This window comes from Rhinolophus sinicus, chromosome 17, assembly GCF_057876585.1.
Source record: "Rhinolophus sinicus isolate RSI-liver-muscle chromosome 17, RSI-T2T, whole genome shotgun sequence".
NCBI lineage: Eukaryota > Metazoa > Chordata > Mammalia > Chiroptera > Rhinolophidae > Rhinolophus > Rhinolophus sinicus.
The window spans coordinates 128938070-128958073 of record NC_142517.1 but is presented as its reverse complement, the minus strand read 5'-3'; the positions used below and the strand labels follow the sequence as shown (position 1 = coordinate 128958073).

At 41.3% G+C, this 20004-nt stretch overlaps 1 protein-coding gene across 6 annotated transcripts in view; it reads left to right on the top strand.

Annotated features, from left to right (window-relative positions):
• Nucleotides 1-20004, top strand: part of NCKAP5 (NCK associated protein 5) — a 967526-nt gene that overhangs the window by 136140 nt on the left and 811382 nt on the right. Inside the window, exon 1 of one of the 6 annotated variants that reach the window (XM_088794127.1) lies at nucleotides 8122-8396. The exons of 4 other annotated variants lie outside the window; for them this stretch is intronic. The gene's annotated coding sequence lies outside the window, so the exon portion shown is untranslated. Of the gene's footprint in view, nucleotides 1-8121; nucleotides 8397-20004 lie in introns of those variants that run through there. One more of the 6 variants, XM_088794121.1, reaches the window with a different exon arrangement.

Sequence of the window (20004 nt, the reverse complement as noted above, 5' to 3'; positions counted from 1 at the left end):
GAAAGGCTCTGAAGAGCTGATATGTTTCACCAACTGTAACTTTTGGACTTTCTGACCTCATGTAAACCATAGTTCACATTCAGTGAACAATCACATTTCCATTGATGAACTTGGCTCCCCGCTGATAACTAAGTTCTTTGTATCCAAGAGGTTTGTGCGTCGTGCTCAATTAGCTGCACTTTATTGTCAGGTTGCCTTAACTTTTCTGATTCTAACACACAATCTCAGTTGCCACCTCTCACCCTTAGACTAATGACCCCTGCATCTTGACTTGACTTTTATCAAGACAGGTGTGGAGACATCATTTTCAATGTATGTTTCCATTACATGCCCAATCAATAGATACCCAGAGAATATTCTATGAGTATTCAATAGCTGCTCAGTTCTAGAATATGCAGAGAGCCTAGAATACAGGAATTGCTCAATGAGGATTTGTTGTATAAACTGTAAACTGCTCCATATAATGTTTGTTGAGTGACTCAATTAATGATTTAGCAAAATCAATAATAAATTAAAAGATGATGATTTAAAAGATTAATGCATGGAAAGAGCCTTCAAGTTCACATGACATTTATTAGACAGTAATATATTATTTTCTCTGGATTTCCAACATATTTTTCACCATTATTAAGTGATGCTGATTGCATCTTGGAGGAACAGGCAGGTATGACAATCTGTCCCTAATTGGGCTTGGAAGAAGGGTGGCTGAAAAGGGAAAAGAGAGGAGAAACAGAAGAAAGGCAGCCCGGTTTCCTTATCTTAGGCCCTGATGCGTTGCCTTGCCACTGCCCCCCTGTCCATTCAAGTCTATGACTGGTATCTCAAGTGGGATCCAATCTACCTGCTCTCCCATACCTTTTAGGCCTTGGAATAAATCCCTGTTTAGTCAAACAGCTTGTACATGCCTAGCACACCATGTCGGCACAGAGGGAACTACTGAAGTATAGGGTGTGAGCTCTGTGTGAAGATGACTACGTTCTGCTTGGGAGGGAAGAGTTACCTACCAAAAGCAAAGATAAACATACAGGTCCTTGCTATGTATAATTAAATGCTAAATTGGGTGGTGCAGAAGGTATGGGTCAGAAGACTGGGGTCAATAAGGGATGAAGTAGACAGGGAAATAAAAATGTCATTTAGTTCAATTCACCCAGCCCTGCATATAAAAGTGTGTCCTTTCCTCTGTGCTTTTTGGCAGGTGGGAGCTGGGGAGGGCTGGCAAGATGGGCTGTAGGATTTCACCCACAGATACCATGCCCGAACGGTTTTATGTAATCAAATTCTACCTCAGGTTACATTTCAAAATGTCCTGTTGCTAACATAACATTCCAAAACCTCCTTATTATACAAACTACACTCTTCTCCTTATAAACCAAGGCATTTATCATTTTTATATTTATTCAAAAAGTACTAGCCATATCGTGAAGCGATTTTTTAACCTAACAATAGCATCTCGTGTGCTTGACCAATAGGACTCGTGTTATTATCATCAGTCAAAATAATGAATGATAACTAATAAATTAAGTGGTTATTCTCCTTTGTTACCAGGAAGCCTATACTTCAATTTCCCCATTAGCACATTTTTAGGTTTAACAATAGATTATTAGACCCGGAAAAGGCTTAATCTATCTTAAAGCAATTCCCCTGGATTTATTTAAGGTATAAAGTTTAAAACAGTAGTGACAATAGAATTGAAAGGCTCTATTATCTCCAAAGGTCTCATGGCCCAGAGTGGGTCCCTAAGGTTTTCTGACTTTTCAGGGAAATTATGAAGGATTCTGATACTGGGTTTTCTGGACAGAGGACCATTTCTCCGCACCAGTGAGCTTTGCCTGGGGAGGCCAGGAACACAGGGGCACTTCCTTTCCTGGGGGAAAAGGTAAATGCGCATCATCTGTGTGCTGGGTGACTGCTTTCTCTTTCTGTGTGGCAAGACAGCAGTGCTTCCCTGGAGCTGGAGAAGCCCACAGGGACAAAGTCCAGGCTGCTGCATCTCGTGGAGCCTCGGCTGTGTTTCCACAGGTGCTCTTTGCACCTGAGCAGGCAGCTTTCATTCTGCCTGTCACTCCATTTTTGCCGCTTCTGTTGATTTCCCAAGCCTGTTTCATTGGGGCCAGACTGTGGAGAGGTCTCTTTCTCTCTCTGTCTCTCTCTCTTTCTGATATGTAAGGAAGCCTTTTCCAGAGTCCCCTAGAGTACTACTTGCCACAAAGAGAAGGTGTTTCTGGAGCTTAAACTATCAGGTGATCAGGGAAAAAACACACACAAAGCAACCCATTTGTGTGTGTGTGTGTGTGTGTGTGTGTGTGTGTGTGTGTGTGTGTCCAAAGGGGGAAAACAATGGCTTCAACAGACCCCTGACCTGCCTTCACTACCAGCGTCCACACTTTTGTCTTTTTAACATAAGAAGCTTTGTCAGCATCAAAGGAGGATTTCTGGGGCTGCCTGAGATCTACGGAGCCAGCCCAGGGCTCTGCTAGCCATTTGGGCAAATGCAGGCAGGAGTTCCAGAACCTGGGAGTCTCTCCCCTGGCGACCGTCCCCTGCCACCCCCTGGGGCAACCTAGCAGCCTGTTATCAGCTTTTCCTTTTCGAATCCCAGGGGTGTTGTCTGGGGCTAGTATGAGGCCGTGGGGCAAGGATGATTAGGTGCCTGAGCCCCAGTGCGTTTTAGAAACCATGGGGAGCTGACTGTCATGCCATTTCTGGTGGGCTTTATTGAAGGTGCTAATCACACAACAATCTGGGTCCCACACACTGGGAAAGTCAGCGCCTATCCCCTAACCCCTTCCTTCCCTTAGTGCTATCACTGATTTTAATGGTTTCTCGGTATCTGGTGGAAATCGAACTCAGCTCAGGGTCTTTTGATTTAGACAATCAGTATGGGCCACAAAACGAGTGGCTTTCTCAGTTTATAGACAGTCTTGTCCCTTGAGACCTTCCTCAGGCTCTAGTTTCAGGAGGACTCTGTTCTCAGGTTAAAAGGAATGCAACTTGCGTCTTGTTTAATGAATTTACATAAATCTCTGAAGTAGCATTGTTGGACCCGGCTTGCAAACTGGCCTTTAATGCTGTGCGTTGGAGTTGTGTAAAATCAAAGTCAGGGAAAGAATATGGCTTCCCCACCCCTCCCTTTTTCCCACCTCCTCCTGCCCAGCCCTTTTTATTTGGGGCAAGCAAAGTAGTTAAAAATGTCAAACTCACAGTATGCACTGTCAACAACACAATGAGGAGACTGAAATAAAATCCTCCAGCTTCACGGTGATACTTTATACTTACATAGGGCCTTTCATCAAAAGCCTGCCAGTGCCTTAGGAATATTAACCCTCACTATACCTCCCTGGGCTGGGCCTGGGGCCTGAACCAGTTGGGAAAGCAAACATATGGGGGGGCTAGCACCCCATTTCCAGGACAGGTCCCAGGCAAATTTTCCTAGTCGAATTTACATCTCTCTCTTTCACGTCCTCTTTCAAAAGTCACCTGCCATGTCAGCCCCCTCTCCTAAGGTACCTGGTGTCCCAGTAGTGTCAGCAGCTTAGTAGACTGCACGTACGTTGAGAGCACCGGCAAGCTGCCATCCGTCCCCCATTGGAAAACAGCATGTATACGTTTGAAATTTGATATATCATGATATGCATCAGAGCATATCATTATGGGTGTAATCTGAACTTGGTTGGATTTCTTCATACTTTATGGTTGACTCTTGTTTTTGTTTGATTTATGCATGGGCACTACTGTAACATCTGCAGTGATGAATGCCTATCAATGTCTTTATCCGGCTGTGTGTTTGGGACCATCAATGTGGCACCCTTTCCGTCTTTTCCAAGTTGCACTTTGTGCACCAGCTTTGGGTCAAATGTGATCTATTGTAAGTAACAGTTACCAGGAATTTGCTAATGGATCACGGCGCTCTTTCCTAAGGAAACTGGACAAAGCTACATGACCTTTATCAATATCTCACTGTAGTCAAGAGTGTCATCTATTTACTTCTCTTGTTATATATAACCTGTGCTTCTTCAAATACATCTGAGGACCAAGTGGCTGAGAATGAGGTAGGCCACGTTCTAAACCTGCAGATTCTCAGGGCTCCTGGTGACTAGTCTCAAAGTCAGGCTAATTTTGGGGGGGATGCTGAGGTGTTCCTATGTTACCCTTTCTAAAGTCTCTTCTGCTTCCCATTTCTGATCATGTTAACTCTTATAGGGAAGACTGGCTGGCTGTAGGCTATCTATGAAGCCCTAATAGAACCATTAGCTCCAAAACAAACAAACAAAATAGATATTGGAGCAAAGGAATACGACTTCCTGAAGGCTCTCAGTGTAAAAGGACACAGGTGGTAACACTTTTCAATGCCTGCTCTCCAATATTTTCTCCTTCCCGCTCTTGAACCTTGCCCACCTCCAAGGGCATGGAGAATTTACTTCACACTGATGCTCTGGGGCTGAGCCCTGTGAATCTGGTTCCCATGGTCTTTGCACGTGTTTTCAAGGCCTACAGTATGTCTCCCCTAAGAGCTAAGAGAAGGACTGCGTTACAGAAAGGAGCAGAAGTCACACGAGTTTGAAATTGAAGTCTGAAGGTCTGTTGCATGTCCCCTGCCACGTATCCTACATCGGAATCAGAACTGCGTAGTTTAATGATGGCTACATGCATCTAATTCCAACTTGCCATTATACATAATGGTTTACCAACTCTCTTTTCAATATTTATAATCCTCAGAGGGATCTAAGCCTCTGCAGGACACTGCAACATCAGGCAGAATTGAAATGGTAGCTCTACCTCTGACCATTTGTGTGATGATAGTCAAATTACATAGGGAACATACTCGTAGCTCTTGGGGCCTTAATTTATTCAGTAGTATAAAGGCAGTGATAACAGTATGTAACTCGGTGGGTTATTTTAAAGGTAAATTGGATGTCACATTTAAAGCAAAGGGCACTCACGAATGCTTAATAAATGGTAGTAGTTGTACTTGTTTATCAGGATAAGAGAGGAAATCAGACACTGGAAGAAGAAACTGTCTCTGTGGTGATAGTCTTGATAGGTCCCTAGTAAGATACAGCCATCCAGCAAGCACCTCTGCAGTGCTTGGCTGTACTTCTCACCTTGTACATCTGATTGTTGTCTCTAACTTTAGGGATTTTTCCAGTTCAAGACAGAAGACACTTCAATACAGCGTTGGACCTTTTTAGCAATGAACGGGTAAATAGGCATACATATGCCTGTTATTACGCTGCCTGGCCATCCTGCTTTAGTGAGGGCAGACCCCCGGCCCCTCTCCCTCCCCTCGCCCCAGGAGAGAGAGGAAATTGCCTGAGTAAAGGAGTAGAAGGCACTGAAAGCATCTCAGCAAGGGTAGAGGTGGGAAGACAGTACCCATCTACCTCCTCACCTTTCCTTAAATTTATTTTTATATCAGGTTGGTGCAAAAGTAATTGCAGTTTAAAAGGTTAAAAATAATTGCAAAAACCACAATTACTTTTGTACCAACCTAATACAAGCTTTAAGTCAAGTTAAATACTTATATTTAACTCTCACTTGGGAACGTGTGACTTGACCCAAGGGGCTTACAGTGTGCATTTATGTGGTATCTGGTTTCTGGTTCCTAATATGTGGGTCACAGCAATATAAAGACACACAAGAAATAAGGGTTGTGCTTTCGTTTGCTTGAAATTATTACAGACAGACGATATCTTGTCACTATGAAGTAAGACAAGACTCCAGTGTTTTCTCTAGAAGAGTGGAAATAGTGCTTTGAAAAAATCCTATCTTACCTTGGACTTTTTTTCCCCTAAAGAAAAATGTAGTATCTTATGTATGGCTTATTCCTGTCAGTTTCCACCCTAGAGGCCCTGTAGGTCATACATAGGGGAGACTGACTTGTGTTTTGTGCCATCATTCTAGGCCACTGACTCTGAAAACCCCAAGTCCCTCCTTAATAAAGCTCTGAAGACTGTGCATTAGACTTTCCTAACCTCCACCCCCCCCCCCCCCCCGCCCCAGTGGAGTTCCTTTAATGTTAGACCAGCCATGACAAGGAGCTGGGAAACCTGTGTCCTTACAAGTTTTCTGACTTCCCTTCCAGTGCCTTGCTAGCAACCAGAGAACTGAACCAAAGTGGTTCATACTTGTCTTACCTTAAAACTCCATTTGTCAAACAGCAATTGCACAAGAGAAAGGTCAGCACTTTATGTTCTGAGCACTTAACTTTAATCATTTCTTAATGTGGACAGAGTCTAAGAGGTTTTCAAATCAGTCCTCAAATGTAATGGAAAGGGGGTCAGTCGGTCATTCATCCAGAAATGGAAACCCAGTGCCTGGTTGCCTCTTTGCGATCCCATTCCATTCCCATGTACTGCTGTATCCTTGTAGAAACTCCACAAATATTCCTTCAGTCAATAGATCTTTATTGAGCACCTACTACATGTTAGACATTTGTTGAAAAATAGCTAGGTTTCTCCTTGTGATTTACTTTGAAAATTGTACAATCATGTATTTTTATTGTTATTTTAATAACAAGAGTGGAACATGCTCATTGAAAAAAAGTCAAACCATACAAAAGTGAAAGTTCCCCAATCTCGCTTCCCAAGGATAACTACTGCTAATAATTTGTATAATTTCTCCCATCATATGCTACATTCTGTACTGCAATTTGCTTGTGATTTATTTGGATCTGTACTTACAAAAATCCTTAGGTACTTTTAATTTGCTTTCCATAATTATTGTATTAATTTAAGACCCATTAATGACAGATAAGCAATGCACTGTCTTGAACCGATTCCTCCATGAAAGTGGCAGGTTTTAGGGTCTTGATATCCTACCAAATCAATAATCAATCACTGCTCTTTGAGAAAATAAGTTTGGGATCTGCAGTGAGCATCCACAGTGGGTAAGTAGTAAGATGTGAGGTCATTGTTTTCCAAGGGAAGGGAGAGTGCTTAATCTAAATATACACCCCATTCCATGAAATCTGCTAACCTTGGCCTCCGCCCTCAGTGCCTTCCTCCCCCTCCCCACTTCTCTATTTAAAATTAACTATGGTGGGTGATTTGGGTATAAACAAATAACACTTACAACACAATGGTTGCCCTCAAAGACTTTTCAAACTGAGTTGGGGAGACAGACACAGATGGCTAAAAAACAAGCTAAAAATACAAGTCAGTATATAAAAAGCAGCAAATAAATATAAATAGTCAGCATCATTATAGCAGTTCAGAGGAAGGAAGGAAAACAGTGGACTAGAGTGTTGGAGCTTCAGGGCAGAGATGGTGTAGGATTTGTGGATTTCTCTAGGTGGGGGCTGTGGTGGGTGGGGAGATAACTATGAAAGCCCAAGTAAGAACCCACTGACAGAGGAAGAGCATTCTATGAGAATTAAAAATAGGGGCAAAAGTTCCCCTTTTAAGTTGCTAGTTACAGTAGGCCTTGAGATCATTAGAGATACTTGGCAGAGGTGTTTTTGTTTTTGTTTGTTTGTTTTTGGCACGATAGGGTTGGTACAGGTAGGTCATTAAAATTTTGAGAATTTGAAGAAAGCTTCCAGCAGTCTTCTCAGAAAACAACCTGCCTGTCCTCACATATGCACAAAATTTTGTTTATGATTTTAGGGAGCCCTTCCTTCTACCCCAGGGTAATCTTCAGAGTATATATCTAAAAAAGAGTTGCAACCCAAGACAATCCTTCTAGAAAAAAAAAAAAAAAAAATGTTAGCTAGGTAGACATACATCATGGTAAAAGTCATTAGGCGATAGAACTCATAACTAATATTTGTATATTTATGAATAATCAAACTCCGAAACGTACTCAAAACAGGTGAGTAAACAACTTGATAGGGCCCTGCTGGCATTTCAAGCTTTTCCTCCTTGTCTTCAGTTTATTCAGCCTAAATTAGTGGAGATGATTCTGTCTTTTTCAGGGGAAAGGGTCTGACCTGAGAGAAACCAAGCTCTTGAAAATTTGCATCAATGGGATTCTTAACGCACCTGTAAGTGGAATCCACTCCAAGGTGCTGATTTTTGCTGCAGAAAAGATACTCTTGCTCCCCACCCCCTCCTTTCTTTTTGACAGTCAGTTAATAAAGACTCAACAATAAGCAGCTGCCAGTGATGTCATTTGGGACTTTGTCCACGGAGCTTGTATTTACAAGCTCGGAGCTACCACAGAGCCTCAGCGGAGGGAGCAAGTCTCCGCAAACTTGCTCCGTCCGAATTCTCTGCAGGATTTTGCTGCCGCTTTGGACGGTCAGGAAAACTGATGTGTCCTTTTAGCGCGGCCTTTTAATGCTTCAAAAATAAACAGAGGATAAACTCGGGAAGAAAGTTTTAGCTGGAGAGAGTTGTTGCAGTTCCTGTATCTGTCTCCAGGACTGTGATATGTGTTGACTGAAGAGCTAACTGCAAGTAAGACTGTTGGGATTTTTTTTTTTTTTTTAAAACTCTTGTAATAGTTTTTCTTATTTATACAGCTTGCTTTCCTTTTAAAGTGAGATGATGTTTATGTATTTCTACGGGCTCTCTCGCCTGCCACCACAAGTATGCATTTGTTCCTAGTAATTATAGTCCGCTGAAGTTGCTGTTGAGGTGTAGAGTTCTTGTCTCGGAGAACAGGCACCGGGACAGATGATAACAAGATGGTACTGAATTCCTAATCATTTGCCTCTGCAGGAAGGCTGGGATTTTTCCTTTTAATAAAAAGCAACCAGCCATACAGAAAAAAAAAAAAAAAAAAAAAAAAAAACCCTATTAGGCTGACCCAAGGATTTTAATAGAGAACTATAAAGACTGATTTTTAATTAACTGGTGTGCTGGAGGGGGAAGCCCACTTTTTGTCTCTGATACTCTCTGTGGTGTATAGATTTCTAATATGTGCATGTTGTTTATAGTGTCCTGTTCCCTCTTGCCTGCACCCTCTCCCCAAACGTGGGCGTGCACACACACACACACACACACACACACACACACACACACAAGCAAGCTCATTCATTCTCGGGGGGATTTGAAAGTATAGAAAAACGTTTTGAAATTGAAACCATTTCTATCTGGATTTGTTTCCACTGAGTATCTGGAGAAATGTTCACTGTTCTGACTTGACTTCTGAGTTAGGAACCTGAATTAATGTACTACCGAAAAAGTCAAGCTTTGACATGCAGCTAGGTAGGGATTCAAGATCCATATCCTCTCTCTTTCAACTTTCCTCCTGATATTCTTTGGGGAATAGTAAGAGTGGGCTGCGTGTGGGCCATCCTGTCTGTGGGCTTGCTCCTATCACGGCTGCACCGGGCCAGCTGGCCACCTGGAAATTCTGCTTAAGACCCCTGTGAATTTACCTTTCTGTTGCATGCTTCAAGCGCCTGTAGTTCAGCCCCTTGCAGCCAGTAGCAAATCGTGGTCAATTCCTGCCATTTAGAACTGACAGCCCTGCTGCTCATATTGGCAAGAAGTACCTATTAGCCTGTTACCTCCTGCGTGCGAACCCCGTGACTCACTCCTGGAGACCTGGCTTGCTCCCCACTTCAGCTGCTCTGTCACCAGCCCAGGAGAGCAGTGACAGCCCTCACGGCCTTTCCCCTTTTCTCTGGTCTCAGAGACTTATAAGAACCCAGTGACAGAAAAGGTCCAAAAATAATTCATCTGTTTTCCATGGACTTCTGTGGTGGGCAACCTCCTGCGTGTTTGTCAGCTCCACATTTTTCCTTCAGAGCACACGCTGCTTGGATATGTTTTATGTATTAAAGCTCAGCACTTTTTGGGAATTTTTGTTTAAAATCAGGGATTTGCTGCTAAAGCAGTTTTCAAAACTATGAGTCAAAGCTTATCCTTTTTACAGGAGAAAACCTGAGGCACAGGAGGGAAAGTAATTTTTCCAAAGTCACCCGGCAAGACGGTGGCAGAGAGTACGTTGCTGCACTTATGCCGACATGCATTCCCCATTTCAATTCTTACAGACATTAAAGCAGTAGGACCCACACGTGGTTAATAGGACTTCTTGTAGGAACAGGGTTGTGTGAAGGTGTATAGATGAAGGTGGTCTGGCAAAGCGAGAACATTTCTGTTTTGTCTTCGGCCCTGAGTATGTTTTGTAACATCTCTTCTTCATCATTTTCACTAGAGAACCAAAAAGAACTCTGTGATTGCTGTACAGCTGACGGCTGAAAGGCCAGAAAGTTGATTCCACAATGGAAATAGTACAGAAGGCATTTGGCGTTAGGTGCAGGTTCAGCAGCCCAGGGTGGTTCCCAGGTCTGGCATTCTGTGCTTCCGCTTTACTTTTATGTCTCAGACTGCTTTTTAGTGACCTCACCTTGCTTTTCTTCCTCCTTTTTGGGACTCCTCTTGTTGGTAGAAACTTCTCTTCACTTTCTCATTGATTCCTCCTCCCTCTTCATTCTCTCCCTGCAGCCAGGACCCCACATTCTAACATTCAACTGGATTCCACTCACACCCTACATTCCTTTTCTCTCTGCAATGTTCCTTACCCCAGCACCCATATCTATGGGATGGCTCTGTGGACTCTCCAGGTTGAAGTGATGATTTTCTTCTTGGGATCCTCGTGGTGTCTTGTGCTGACTTTGCTGTGGGGTCTGGAGCTCTTTGCCTCATACTTAAACACCTCTTTCCATTGAAAATGAGGGCTCCGTTTTCATACTTTCCTATATCCATGGCGCCTATCCATAGTACGAGTTGTTCAATGTATAATACCAAATAAATGAATGAGTCGATTGCTAATCTTAAATATCCCTTTGCCTACATCAAACACCCAGGCCTCTGCACTTGGCTGACAAAAATATCACCTAAGTGTGCTGAGTGGCTTTTAATTCTCCTTCACTGTGGTAGATGGCCCTCTATGCCAGACAAGCAAAGCTATGCCTGATGAGATGCCCGCCAACCTACCGGCTCATCTCTCTCCACTCCCCCACACGTACTTACATATCTGTTGCAGAGGTTCTTGGCCTGCGAGCTCACGCGACTCTCCCATGGAGGGCTGAGGGGCAGCATGGCATAGTGACCGAGGAGATGGTCTGTAACCAGATGGCATGGGCTCAAGTCTCGCCTCCACCCACTTACTGGCTTCATGATCTTGGTTAATTCACTTAACTTTTATGATTCAATTTTTCACCTTTAAAATGTGGATAATAAGAGTGCTGATCTTCTGGAGATCCAGGGGAGGATTAAATAAATTATTAGAGCAGAAACACTTCACACAATACCAGGGACATATTAGTACTAAGGAGTGTTAGCGATTGTCATTACTGTTTGCCTTGCAAATGCCATGTCCCAACCCAGACTTAATGAATCAGCATCTACAACGTGGGATTCAGACCCAGGCATAGTTAAAAACTTCCTCGGATGATTTGGATGGGAATTACTAGCTAAGCTAGTAGAGCTACTCTCTGTAACCCATACTCCTGCCTATGGCACCTCTGTATCCTCCAGGCCCTTGCCAAATTTCTAATCTCATACACAACTCACCACTTGGCACAGAGTGAGTAAATGATGAAAACATATATATGAATGAATGCAGGTCTGGCCCTGTAAGATAAAATTTAAACTGTGTTCTTCCCCGTAATCACTAGTGAGTGATTACTGCCTTATCAGGCACACTTCTAAGTTCTTTGCATGTGCTAACTCATTCTGATCATTATACTCATTTCCCAGGCAAAGGTCCTAAGGTTCAGAAAGGTGAAGTCGTGTGCAAAGATCGCATGGGTGGTAAGAGGGAGAGGCAGGATTTGAACTCTGAGCCCATACCCTTGACCTTTCATGGTACTGCTGTCTGGATGGGTACGGCTGTTTTTTCTCATGGGCATTGCCCATGATGGAACTTTGGTTTTTCTTGTCATCCCCTGAACGATTGTACTGGTAGAGCAGCAAGTCAGACGGACACTTGTAGGTGCCAATTGGTTGAACTGCTGATTCACGTTTTCTCGTCTATCAAAATTGGTTAAAGCCTATGACCGGCCCTTCAGTATATTTGTTTTTCTTTTAATCTCAGCTATGAATACTCTTACAGGTTAGCCTAAGTTTATGGCTGAATATCAAGATTATTGGCATTCTTGGTGTGGGTGTTGGGAGGCTGAGTTCAGCTTGGTCAGGAGTGTAATCCAAGGGAGATAGATTAAAAAAAAAAAAAAAAGGGAATAATGCTTGGCTGTTTGGTTGGTCCCTAGAAAAGTTTACTTAGAAAGGTGATAGTATTTTGTGATAGTGGTTTTAAATAGCCAGAATGGTGGAGGGTGAGCAATGGCAAGTGACAGAACCAGTTAACTACAAGGTACCTTATAGCCTTCATTTTCTCCACTTCTCTAATACTACAAAGTGTAATGCCTTTGAAATTGGATTCCCCATTGCGCTTTCTTTATAGATGAAATAATTACTCTCTCAGATGCACAGAACATTACCCCCAACATTTACTGTGCCCCAAAACATACCTGTCTAACGAAGTGTGTCATGTCGGTTTGGAAGCCTCGATTACACAAGGTGCTTCCCAGTAGTTACATAAATTAATCTGGTATTTTCAGGGCAAGAAACTAGATCTTTCCTCTTAGAAATAGACTATCTGGATTAGTGATTCCTTTGAGTAGAATTTGGATGCACTATAGAATCCCAGTGGACTGAGTTCAAGAGGAAAGACCCAAACCTGTTTTGGAATATAAACTCAAACGATAAGATGGCAGATAAATATTATGGTGATGAAGGAAGAACTGTTAGTTCAGAAATGTGGGAAGAAGTGTGACTGTCAAGATGAGTGTCTGACAAGCTGCTCCATTAAGGGTGCTTGCTGCATTTGGAAAAATGAAGCTGGAAACAGAATACTGATCCAAGTCAGTCCAAAAGATATGTCCCAAATGGTGTCCATTGTCAGCGCTAACCTGTTTCTAGGAACTTTTTATAAATCAAGTAATACATGTTCATCATTTAAAAAAACAAGCAGTACTATAATGTTTATGTAAATATATAAATATATATATGTCATATATAAATACATGTATATGTCATTTAGTATATATACTGAATGATAGTACTAAAATGTTTATACCATGTTTCCCTGAAAATAAAACCAGGTCTTATATTAATTTTTGCTCCAAAAGATGCATTAGGGCTTATGTTCAGGGGATGTCCTCCTGAAAAATCATGCTAGGCCTTATTTTCCAGTTAGGTCTTATTTTCGGGGAAACACAGCATATGTGCATATATGAACACTTCATATATATATATATATATATATATATATATATATATATATATATATATATCTTGCTGTCCCCTGAGCCACCATTCTGCATTCCCCAGTCCTACTCCTCAGAGGCTTTTTTTGTTCCTCTAGCTGCTTTTTCTGTGGTGTTTCTAAATAATGTTTATACATCTATTTACAATGTCAATTTATTTAATTTCCTATTATGGTAGACTACAACATATGTTTCTTACACCTTCCTCACCTTCCCTGTTCGCCAATGAATTATATCACAATTAATGATTAAATGTACACTTAGTGTTTATTTTTATCATGATTACAAATAATGCTTACAGTTGGGTCGAATCGTTAATTGTGATTATATTTGCCTCTTGTTAAAATATTTTTCCTGGATTTAATAATTGCCTCATTTAAAGATTTTACTTGGTTTTCTAGAAATCTATAGTTAAAATTTCCCAGTTGTTAAAACAGCCCTTTGACAAATATGTCAAAGATAACCTATTTAAAATATTCTTCTTGTATAATTAAATTCTAAAGTCAACATATACTGGGGTTTTTTGTGTGTGTCAATTATCAACTGAGAGAAGTAAATTATTAGTTGTGTAATACCAGAAGCAATTTAAAAGGGCCTGCCTTCAACATTTCTTTTATTCTAATTATAGTCAATTGCTTATATGTGGGTAAAGAGAAAGAAGTGATATGGCTTACTGTAGTTGGTAAATAACACTCATACTTTGGTTTTGTGGTTCCGTGAATAAATACTCAATATATTTTAATGTATGAAATATCATTCATTTCTGGATACCATTGCCATCTTCATCAGAGAAAAGCAAATGATACTTCATATAATGTTATTTATGTATAGGTGAATGACGACATCTCAAAACAACAGCTATTTCCTTCCTTTCTCGGTTTCTTCTCACTCATTCTTTCAGCCCAGATTTGTATACTCAGGAATGTAAAATACTTTATTACGGGAGTAGTTAAAATAGTTTACTTAAAATAATTTGAAAGAGACTGTGGTTTTGGAGATTGCCAGTAGAGGGCCTTGTTAAACTGAATAAACTTTCACGTACAGACCAATTGCAACAGTTACCTTGTTAAAGAAGCCATTGTTTTTCGAATACCTCTTTTAATAGCAGTAAAACTACTGAAGTTATGTTTTAAAGGTGCATTGTATATTTTTTTCTAGCTGGATAAATTAGAAGTCTTAAGATTTCATTTTCATCGTCTTAGGGGGAAGTTGGAGAATTCAGATAGATCATTAATAGCCCATCAACCAGACCAAGACTTTGGATACCAAATCATAATATCTATACATGACATTTCTTTTGGAGTTAGAACGCTGTTGCAGCCTTTTGGGAAACTGGCATTGGCTGTTGAGTATGGAAGGTAAAAAATGATGGTTTTCCTCCTCTAGGTACAGTTTGTACTTGCTTCCTGCATTTGAGTGAGCTACCCTTTCAACAAAAATGGTTTTTCTGTTCCCTGCACCTGGGTCCGAACCTTCTCACTCTACAGGATCCCTTGATTCAGACCCATCACCCTCATTGTCTGGTGAAGAAAACAGTCTTGGGGCATTGAGCTGACTTTTCTACAATGTGGCTGAGTGCGTGCAACCACATCTATTCTCTTCCTACTCGCTGGCCTGTTTTCAGCTCTTCCCACTCACCAAAATCTCTCCTTAGGAAGGCTTCCCTCCCTGTGCCCCCATCCTCACTGGGACAACTTCTGCTCAGCCCAAGTGGCCCTTCCTCAGGAAACCTTCCCCTGCTTCTCATGGACTCTGGTAGCTCCAGCTACTTCTTGAATGGCACTTATCACTAGTGTAATAACATACATGGTTGTCTATTGGATTAAGAACATCTCCCCATCTTTAAGTTCCGTGAAAGCAGGGGCTGTGTCTATCTTGATTAATATTGTAGCCTTAGCACCTAGAATAGCGGCTGGCATGCAGCATAGACTCGGTAAATGGATGGCTATAAGCAAGTTGTCTGACTTGAGTGCTTTCTCCTCTCCATTTTTGCACATACAGAAACATTCCTTTTCGTAACTCAACTGATGACATTTGCATCTCATAGCATTCAAAATGCTTGTGGACTCGAGACAGGAAGGCTTGGCATTGCTTTTTTACCTAATTTCAAGGAGTGAGTGAGTGCTTGTTCATTTCCAGTCATGTCATATGCATCAGTATTCCTGGCATTTGTCAACTGAGAGCTCTGTAGGTATGAGAATAAATAAAGAAGAGCATGGACAAGGTTTCTTTTCCTTTTCTCATGATGTGGACAAGGGAGTGAGAGGCAGAAGATGTTCTGATCCGAGTAATGTGTGCCCTTTTATGTTTGCCAGGTTGGGCTGGAGATTTTCTGCGTAGAGCATTTCCTGAGAGGCTGTGTCGTCTACTAGAGAGACCAGAATCTTTGGGGTCAGTCAACGCAGATAGAGTAACAGAAAACAAATAGCCACAGTTCATACCCATGTGGCATTTACCTTGGGGTATATCTGGTTTTCAATCTCTATTCTGATCTCCATTGATCTGGGGCAGTTTATTTGAGCTTGGTTTCCTTGTTCATAAAATGTAGTAATAGCAATAATGATTTCACCTAGTATTTATAAAGTGTTTACAGTGTGTCTGGTCCTATTGTACTTTCTATTAATATTGTCTCATCCTCAAAATAGCCCTCTGAGATAAGACATTTCTATTAATCCCATTTTATAGATGAGAAAACCAAGGTACCAGGAGGTTGATGTGTTCCAGATCACATAGTAAGACTTCGAGCCAGATATTCGTGGTATATTACCTCTTTGTAGTATCTCTGTGAGCATAACCGAGACAAAGTGCCTGATGTGCCAGCACAGCAGTAGGTTCCCAATACAACCATTATCATCACTGTTGACTCCTTATCATTGAGGACACAACGGGCCCTTGTAAGTAGGTGATTGCTGATGGGAAATGAGAGGGCTGATGACAGCAGTGTGTTCTGGTCATAGGGATTTCTTTAATCCCCATGCCAAATTTCAAGAGCCCCATTTACTCAGCATTTTGGCACAGTCCAGTATTTGCAGCCCAAACCAACGACCAAGTGGACGGCCACCACCCCAACCCCTTCCTGGGCTGTGAATGCATGGATTATGTTCTTACCATATGTGCATAGTTTTCATTGCTCAACACATTGTATCTGTTTATGTGATGCCCCTGGCTTTATCATCTCTGCATTTTATTTGGCAAAACTGCCAAATCCCGTGGTCTTCAGTATGTATAGAACTGTTTATTTGAAGTACAACGGAACCAGCTTATGGAGTAGGAGGGGTCTAAGGAGGGTACAGATCCTTTCGGTGAGGTCTTAACGTCGTACCCTTTTTCTGCATCCTTGGACCACCGTCTCCAGCTCCTCCTGCTCCCTTCCTATTCCCCATCTCTCTCTGTCTCTCTTACCCACCCTTATTTTTCTTTCCTTCTATCGCTCGAGCTTCTCTTTTTCCACCTCTACCTCTATTTTCTCATCCATTTAGCTCTTCTTTATCTTCATGTACCTCTCCTTCCCCTGTTCCTCCCCAGAAGGGACGGTAGGGGAGAAATGCTGACGATCAGTGTTTCTCAGTGGACAGGGGTGTAGAGAAGAAGGGAATCATTTCAGGTTTTCAACCTCTCCAAATACCCTAGGGCCTCATTATCATACTGATCCTGTGAAACAAGGAACACATCCAAATTACAAGCCAAAGTGAGAGAGAAACCAAAGGAGCAAGCAGCATGGTGGAGTGGAGTGTAATTGGGACAGAGAATTGAACAACACTGCTTGTAAAATCCTGCCACAAGTCAACTGTAGGACATGAGATCAAGTGGCCCTACCTGCAAAGTGAAGGAGGAAATAATAATTCCAGGGCCACTTCTGACCCTGTGACCCTGTTATGCCTTAACATTCAATGACTGCAATCTGACTTATAACGCAAAGCCCTGAGGAACGGAGCCCCACCCCCCCAAGACAGTGGGCACAGGTCTGGGCTGCGTGCGTGGGGACTTTTGCAGTGTTTGTCATCTCCAGGAGTCCTGTTTTCCCAAAGTGCCAAAGTGATTCGTCACTGCGCAATGCTGTGTATCCTCATGACAGATGTTAAAGGATCACTCTTGAAAGGGTATTTCTCCAAAGCATTTAATTATAACCTCCACAGAAGATTAACAGATGTTATAATTGTCTTTACTCTTTGATTAAATAGTTTCTGCATGACTAGCTTTCTTAGATTTTCCTTCTGTGTTTTTGTATGATCTTTATAAAGAACTGACATGTGTCTTCAATTTTCTAGACATAGTTCCTCAATGGACTTGGTAAGAATCTTTGCAGACTGATAATTTCATTCTGTCTCTTTCATACCTATATCTCTATATCTATCTCCATGTAAATACACACACACACACACATACACATATGTATATTATATAAAGTTGTATGTATAAACATACAAATATTTATATATGTGTACACACACACACAAGCACACACCCAGAGTGGGGAGGGTTATATTTGTATAAACAAAGCCATTGGTTAGAAAGGTGACCTGGTGTCAGGAGTAGGAATGTGGTCAAGAAGCTGGCCTCTCTTTTTACTGTTTGTTCATTGAAGTGACTGATGCCCATAAATATTCTCTGGGAAAAACTGTGCAAAGTGGGAAAGGAAAATTCAGCAAACTTTGCGCAGCAACAAGCATGCCAGATGCCAAGTGTGCAAATGAGTGTGCAAGCAGAGAGAAAAACAGCATCCATGATGTGAATGTCTGCGGATTTCTCTGATATTGCTTGTTCTGGAAAGGTAAGTTATCAGGCAGAGCCTTCGCAATGCCAAAACTATTTTCATTCCATTATCTAGAACCCAGAATTCTTTCTTTTCATTATAGACGTGCTTTGTGTTCCATTGTTCATGTATCTCACCTTCTATGTAGCCCATCAGTGAGGATGCTGCTGATAACTTCATATGAATTAGAATGCTTCTGTCTCATTGTCTTGTCCAAATTAGTGCGCTTTTTCCTTGAGAAGAGAAAGTTATAAGAAAGGGGTTCAGACATTAGGTCAGTTTTTGAATAATGAAGACAAGAGGAACAGAAATAAGAAACACTGAATCGGATCTTTTAGAGGGGCCTACTCAATAGGAGTCGCCACCTCTCCTTATGGAAGCATCTGAAAAGGGTTCAGAAATCAGGGCACAGGTCAGTCCTTAGATCAACTTGAGTGAAGAGAGCAAAATAAAATTTGGCTTTCCTAGATAAATTGGTATTAAATATTTAATTTTCTTAAAAAAGGAAGCAAATACTTGGGTTGATTTATCATATTGGCCTCAGATAAATGCAATCTCCTTTATCTGCACTTGCTAAGGAAGAGGAGGGAAGAAGAGTAATTCTGAGTGTACAATGGACACTGAACACAGACGGAATATACCTGTCTTTACGAGGCTCACAATGTATTAGAGGAAAGAACTCATGTGGACATTTAAGACACTACAAACTAATCAATATGATTAAGTTCCAAAGGAATGGCAAAAGTGTTGCTAAATTAAAAGGTTTTATTAGTCAATGACTAGGATCTTGAACATTCTAGAACCCATATCTATGAGAAATGGCTGAAGAAATTGTATTTATTCAGGAGGAGGAAGATGATTGGTAAACTTTTTTGAAATATATATATATATATATATTTCAAAATATATATATAGCTGAGTACATGTAGTATACAGCTTGATAAATTTCTACAAACTCAATATACCCTATTATCAGCTCTCAAACCAAGAAACGTCACCAGCACCTTAACCCTCCTCAAGTCCCTTTCAGTCACACCCCTAAGGTAATAAGTGTGCTAACATCTAGTAGTGAAGATTAATTTTGCATGGGTTTGTACTTTATATAAGTGGAATCACACAATATGTATAACTTTCTGTCATTCAAGGTGTACTTACGTGATTCATTCACACTACTGTGTTTAGTTGTCGAGTTTTCATGATCATCGTACATTATTTCATTGTGTGACTATGTTATAGCGTATTCTTTCTACTGTTGATGAGCATTTGGATAGTTTCCAGTTTGGGACCATTACAAATAGTACTGCTATGAATATTCTAGTGCATGTCTCTTGGTGAACAAACATACATATATTTGTTGAGTATGAGCGTGTGTGTGTGTGTGTGTGTGTGTGTGTGTGTGTGTGAGTGAGTGAGTGACTGCTGCATCATAGGGTATCTAGGAGATACTGCCAAACAGTTTTCCAAAGTGGTTGTACCAATTTATATTCCCACTAATACATGCAGGTAAATGTGATGGTTTAACTTACTCGAGAGAACATTACTTAACTTCCACTACTACTTAATGATGAAAGTTAAAGGGAAGCAGTATGGCCTAACTTGAAGCAGAACTTTTGGTCATTTGGGAATACACAGAAAGGAGCTGTGCAATAGTTCCCATCCCTGGAAGTGCTCAGACAGTGATGGGTGGGTCTTTGTTGAGAAGGAAGGCGAGCTGGAGGATTTCAAGGCCTCTTCCATCTATAAGCCTTCTAAATCAAAATTAACTAGCTCTGTAGAAACTGAAAGATGAAAGAGGTTGAAAGAGGTCACTGCTGTGGACCAGATGGCCAGATTGTAAGAGAAAAGACATGAGTAAACAGGACTGATTACACAGACGATGATGACTCTGTGGGTGAGGGCAGAGTCTATTCAAGGAAGGGAGACAGCCACATGAGCCTGAGCAGGAAGTGGCGGAATTGAGTGGGGTCATAAAAAGAGGTAACATATTAGTAGATGGAAGAAAGAAGAGTAGTTTGTATGCAACCACAGC